At 47.0% G+C, this 6,000-nt stretch overlaps 1 protein-coding gene across 1 annotated transcript in view; it reads right to left on the reverse strand.

Annotated features, from left to right (window-relative positions):
• The window catches only part of znf831 (zinc finger protein 831), an 84,257-nt gene extending 79,660 nt beyond the window's left edge, over window positions 1-4,597 (reverse strand). Inside the window, exons 1-2 of the mRNA XM_071364760.1 lie at window positions 4,472-4,597; window positions 4,123-4,246 (exon numbers count right to left, since the gene is read on the reverse strand). The gene's annotated coding sequence lies outside the window, so the exon portion shown is untranslated. The remainder of the gene's footprint in view (window positions 1-4,122; window positions 4,247-4,471) is intronic.
• Between the last annotated feature and the right edge of the window lie 1,403 nt (window positions 4,598-6,000).

The raw sequence follows: 6,000 nt of genomic DNA on the forward strand, positions 1-6,000 counted from the left end.
GAGTGTGGTGTCAGGAAAATAACCTCACACTCAACGTCAACAAAACAAAGGAGATGATTGTGGACTTCAGGAAACAGCAGAGGGAGCACCCCCCTATCCACATCGATGGGACAGCAGTGGAGAAGGTGGAACATTTTAAGTTCCTCGGTGTACACATCACGGACAAACTGAAATGGTTCACCAACACAGACAGTGTGGTGAAGAAGGCGCAGCAGCGCCTCTTCAACCTCAGGAGGCTGTCACCCAAAACCCTGACAAACTTTTACAGATGCACAATCGAGAGCATCCTGTCCGGCTGTATCACATCCTGGTACGGCAACAGCACCGCCCTCAACCGCAAGGCTCTCCAGAAGGTAGTGAGGTCTGCACAACGCATCACCGGGGGCAAAACTAACTGCCCTCCAGGACACCTACACCACCCGATGTCACAGGAATGCCAAAAAGATCATCAAGGACAACAACCACCCGAGCCACTGCCTGTTCACCCCGCTATCATCCAGAAGGCGAGGTCAGTACAGGTGCATCAAAGCAGGGACCGAGAGACTGAAAAACAGCTTCTATCTCAAGGCCATCAGACTGCTAAACAGCCATTACTAACTCAGAGAGGCTGCTGCCTACATTGAGACCCAATCACTGGCCACTTTAATAAATGGATCACTAGTCACTTTAATATTGTTTACATATCTTACATTACTCATATCACATGTATATACTGTATTTTATACCATCTACTGCACCTGCCTATGCACCTCGGCCATCGCTCATCCATATACTTATTTGTACATATTCTCATTCACCCCTTAAGATTAGAGTAGGCTTGCAAACTATTACAGACTACAAAGGGAAGTGACACAAACCTACCAGACGAGCTAAATAACTTCTATGCTTGCTTCGAGACAAGTAACACTGAAACATGCATGAGAGCATCAGCTGTTCTGGACGACTGTGTGATCACGCTCTCCGTAGCCGATGTGAGTAAGACCTTTACACAGGTCAACATTCACAAGGCCGCAGGACCAGACGGATTACCAGTACGTGTACTCTGAGCATGCTCTGACCAACTGGCAAGTGTCTTCACTGACATTTTCAACCTCTCCCTGTCTGAGTCTGTAATACCAACACGTTTCAAGCAGACCACCATAGTCCCTGTGCCCAAAAACACTAAGGTAACCTGCCTAAATGACTACCGACTTGTAGCACTCACGTCTGTAGCCATGAAGTGCTTTGAAAGGCTGGTCATGGCTCACATCAACACCATTATCCCGGAAACCCTAGACCCACTCCAATTTGCATACCGCCCTAACAGATCCACAGATGATGCAATCTCTATTGCACTCCACACTGCCCTTTCCCACCTGGACAAAATGAACACCTATGTGAGAATCCTGTTCATTGACTACAGCTCAGCGTTCAACATCATAGTGCCCTCAAAGCTCATCACTAAGCTAAGGATCCTGGGACTAAACACCTCCCTCTGCAACTGGATCCTGGACTTACTGATGGGTCGCCCCCAGGTGGTAAGGGTAGGTAACAACACATCCGCCACGCTGATCCTCAACACGGGGGCCCCTCATGGGTGCATGCTCAGTCCCCTCCTGTACTTCCTGTTCGCTCATGAATGCACGGCCAGGCATGACTCCAACACCATCATCAAGTTTGCTGATGACACAACAGTGGTAGGCCTGATCACCAACAACGATGAGACAGCCTATAGCGAGGAGGTCAGAGACCTGACAGTGTGGTGCCAGGACAACAACCTTTCCCTCAACGTGATCAAGACAAAGGAGATGTTTGTGGACAACAGGAAAAGGAGGACCGAGCACGTCCCCATTTACATCGACGGGGCTGTAGTGGAGCAGGTTGAGAGTTTCAAGTTTCTTGGTGTCCACATCACCAACAAACTAACATGGTCCAAGCACACCAAGACAGTTGTGAAGAGTGCATGAAAAAACATATTCCCCTTCAGGAGACTGAATAATTTGGCATGAGTCCTCAGATCCTCAAAAGGTTTTACAGCTGCACCATCGAGAGCATCCTGACGGGTTGCATCATTGCCTGGTATGGCAACTGCTCAGCCTCCGACCCTGCCATCCAGGACCTCTACACCAGGCGGTGTCAGAGGAAGGCCCTAAAAATTGTCAAAGACTCCAGCCACCCTAGACATAGACTGTTCTCTCTGCTACTGCATGGCAAGCGGTACCGGAGCGCCAAGTCTAGGTCCAAGGGGCTTATAAAGAACTTCTACCCCCAAGCCATAGGACTCCTGAACAGCTAATGAAATATCTACCCAGACTATTTGCATTCGGCGCTTGTGACAAATAACATTTGATTTGATTTGATTGTACACTCTTGATGGCGGCGGATGAATGTCACGACAACGGGCCTCAGGATCTCGTCACGGTATCTTTGTGCATTGAAATTGGTATTCATCCGAGAATAGCACACCTCTCCAGCCTGCCAGTGGCCGTCGGAGGTGAGCATTTTCCCACTGAAGTCGGTTAAGACGCCAAACTGCAGTCAGGTCAATATTCTGGTTAGGACAACGAGCACGCAGATGAGCTTCTCTGAGACGGTTTCTGACAGTTTGTGCAGAAATTCTTTGGTTGTTCAAACCCACAGTTTCATCAGCTGTCCGAGTGGCTGGTCTCAGATGATCCCGCTGATGAAGAAGCCGGATGTGGAGGTCCTTGGCTGGCGTGGTAACACGTGGTCTGCGGTTGTGAGGCTGGTTGGACGTACTGCAAAATTCTCTAAAACGAAATTGGAGGGGGCTTATGGTAGAGAAATTAACATTAAATTATTTGGCAACAGCTCTGGTGGACATTCCTGCAGTCAGCATGCCAATTGCACGCTCCCTCAAGGAGCATCTGTGGCATTGGGTTGTGTGACAAAACTGAACAAGTTAGAATGTCCTTTTATTGTCCCCAGCACAAGGTGCACCTGTGTAATTATCATGCTGTTTCATCAGCTTCTTGATATGCCACACCTGTCAGGTGGATGGATTATCTTGGCAAAGGAGAAATGCTCACTAACAGGGGATGTAAACAAATTTGTGCACAACATTTAAGCAAAATAGGCTTTTTGTGTGTATGGAACATTTCTGGGATCTTATATTTCAGCTCATGAAACATAAGACCAACACTTTACATGTTTATATTTTTATTCGGTATAATTCTTCCCCCCCCCAACTGTATAATTTTATTTAACCTTTATTTAACTAGGCAAGTCAGTTAAAAACAAATTCTTATTTACAATGACGGCCTAGGAACAGTGGGTTAACTGCCTTGTTCAGGGGCAGAACGACAATTTTTTACCTTGTCAGCTCGGGGATTCGATCTAGCAACTTTGCTGTTACTGGCCTAATGTTACTGGCCCAATGAGCCTACATGTTAACTGTCTCTCTCTAACTTTTTCGCTCTCCCTTTCTCTCTCTCTCTGTCCTTGTCTGTCCACAGGAATCAACTGTCTAATGATGATCCATGTCATTCCATGTTATTTTATGACCCATCCTAGACTACTACATTACATTTGAGCATTGGATGACTTATTGTTATCTTTTTAGAAGAGAGAGAGATGGAGAGAGACACAGAGAGATGGGAAGAGACACAGATAGATGGAGAGAGACAGAGAGAGACAGAGAGAGATAGAGAAAGACAGAGAGAGATGGAGAAAGACAGGGGATAGAGAAAGACAGAGAGATACAGAGAGATGGGAAGAGACACAGATAGATGGAGAGAGACACAGAGAGATAGAGAAAGACAGAGAGAGACACAGGGGGATGGAGAAAGACAGAGAGAGACAGAGAGAGATGGAGAAAGACAGAGAGAGACAGAGAGAGATGGAGAAAGACAGAGAGAGACAGAGAGAGATGGAGAAAGACAGAGAGAGATGGAGAAAGACAGGGGATAGAGAAAGACAGAGAGATACAGAGAGAGAGAGAGAGAGAGACGGGGAGAGACAAACAGAGAGAGAGAGAGAGAGAGAGAGAGAGACGGGGAGAGACAGAGAGAGAGATGGGGAGAGAGACACAGGGGGATAGAAAGAGATGGAGAAAGACAGAGAGAGATGGAGAAAGACAGAGAGAGATGGAGAAAGACAGAGAGAGACATACAAGACAGTTACTTTTAATATTATCCTCCCTCGGTGGTTGAAGCCTCTTGTTAGATTCTGGTCTCCACGACAACAGCCTGCTGCTCCGAGGAACCATGGTTAGTGTTGGCATGGTAACCAACAATCTCAGTCCGCTCTGGAGTTTGGGCAGAAGATGGAATCATGAACAAATGGATTTCAAGCGAACTTCATATATTACACAGCATTTATTTGCATTTTTTCAAAGATTATACCGTATTTTCTTTACAACCACTATAGTTAGGAACCACACTTTCTAGAAAAGTGGCACATCAAATTATATGAACAAATATTCAACCTAATTTGGCACACTTCATATATTAAATAGTATTTATTTTCTTACTTGTCCAAAGATTATCCTGTATCTCTTACAAGCAGAGCCGTTAGTTGGAAACGCTTTTTGTTGCAGTGGCTACAGTAATAGATAGGTAAATTACGTCAAGCTGCCTAGTTGTGCTGAGTATTAGAGTGTGTTCTATGGCAGTTGGCAGAGATTCTGCTGTAAATCATGTGGGAAGCCACATGCAGGAAGTGAGAGCTCAGATGTGTGGGTGGGTGCTGCAAGCTGCACATGGTGTAACAACAAGCTATCAGAGAGATCAAACTTTAAAAACAACACTTAAAAGGCTCTTTAAATCCTGGTTGAATTAACTCTTTAAAAAAAAACTCTAAATAATATTTGAATCCGGTGTGAATTCCCAAGTCCCAACTATCATATTTTAAATTGACATCAAAATCTTTACCACACACCTTCTGCGTTATGACATTGTGGACATTGCGCAACTTGGTTTTCGCCAGGCATAATTAAATTGCATTTGCCACATGCTCCGAATACAACAGGTGTAGTAGACCTCACAGTGAAATGCTGAATACAACAGGTGTAGTAGTATATACAACAGGTGTAGTAGACCTAGTATATAGGTCCTGGATGTCAGGAAGCTTGACACCAGTGATGTACTGGGCCGTTCGCACTACCCTCTGTAGTGCGTTACGGTTGGATTCCGAGCAGTTGCCATACCAGGCGGTGATGCAACCAGTCAGGATGCTCTCGATGGTGCAGCTGTAGAACTTTTTGAGGATCTGGGGACCCATGCCATCAAAAAAGTTATACTTTTGACTCATTTTTGACTCTGCCGTCCCTACACTCTTAGAGTGTAGGGACGGCAGGTAGCCTAGTGGTTAGAGTGTAGGGACGGCAGGTATCCTAGTGGTTAGAGTGTAGGGATGGCAGGTAGACTAGTAGTTAGAGTGTAGGGGGGGCAGGTAGTCTAGTGGTTAGAGTGTAGGGGCGGCAGGTAGTCTAGTGGTTAGAGTGTAGGGGCGGCAGGTAGCCTAGTGGTTAGAGTGTAGGGGCGGCAGGTAGCCTAGTGGTTAGAGGGTAGGGACGGCAGGTAGCCTAGTGGTTAGAGTGTAGGGGCGGCAGGTAGCCTAGTGGATAGAGTGTAGAGGCGGCAGGTAGCCTAGTGGTTAGAGTGTAGGGACGGCAGGTAGCCTAGTGGTTAGAGTGTAGGGGCGGTAGGTAGTCTAGTGGTTAGAGTGTAGGGGGGGCAGGTAGCCTAGTGGTTAGAGTGTAGGGGCGGCAGGTAGCCTAGTGGTTAGAGTGTAGGGGCGGCAGGTAGCCTAGTGGTTAGAGTGTAGGGGCGGTAGGTAGCCTAGTGGTTAGAGTGTAGAGGCGGCAGGTAGCCTAGTGGTTAGAGTGTAGGGGCGGCAGGTAGCCTAGTGGTTAGAGTGTAGGGGCGGCAGGTAGCCTAGTGGTTAGAGTGTAGGGGTGGCAGGTAGCCTAGTGGTTAGAGTGTAGGGACGGCAGGTAGCCTAGTGGTTAGAGTGTAGGGACGGCAGGTAGCCTAGTGGTTAGCCACTAGGCTACCTGCC

Source organism: Salvelinus alpinus, chromosome 2 (genome assembly GCF_045679555.1).
Source record: "Salvelinus alpinus chromosome 2, SLU_Salpinus.1, whole genome shotgun sequence".
Lineage (NCBI taxonomy): Eukaryota > Metazoa > Chordata > Actinopteri > Salmoniformes > Salmonidae > Salvelinus > Salvelinus alpinus.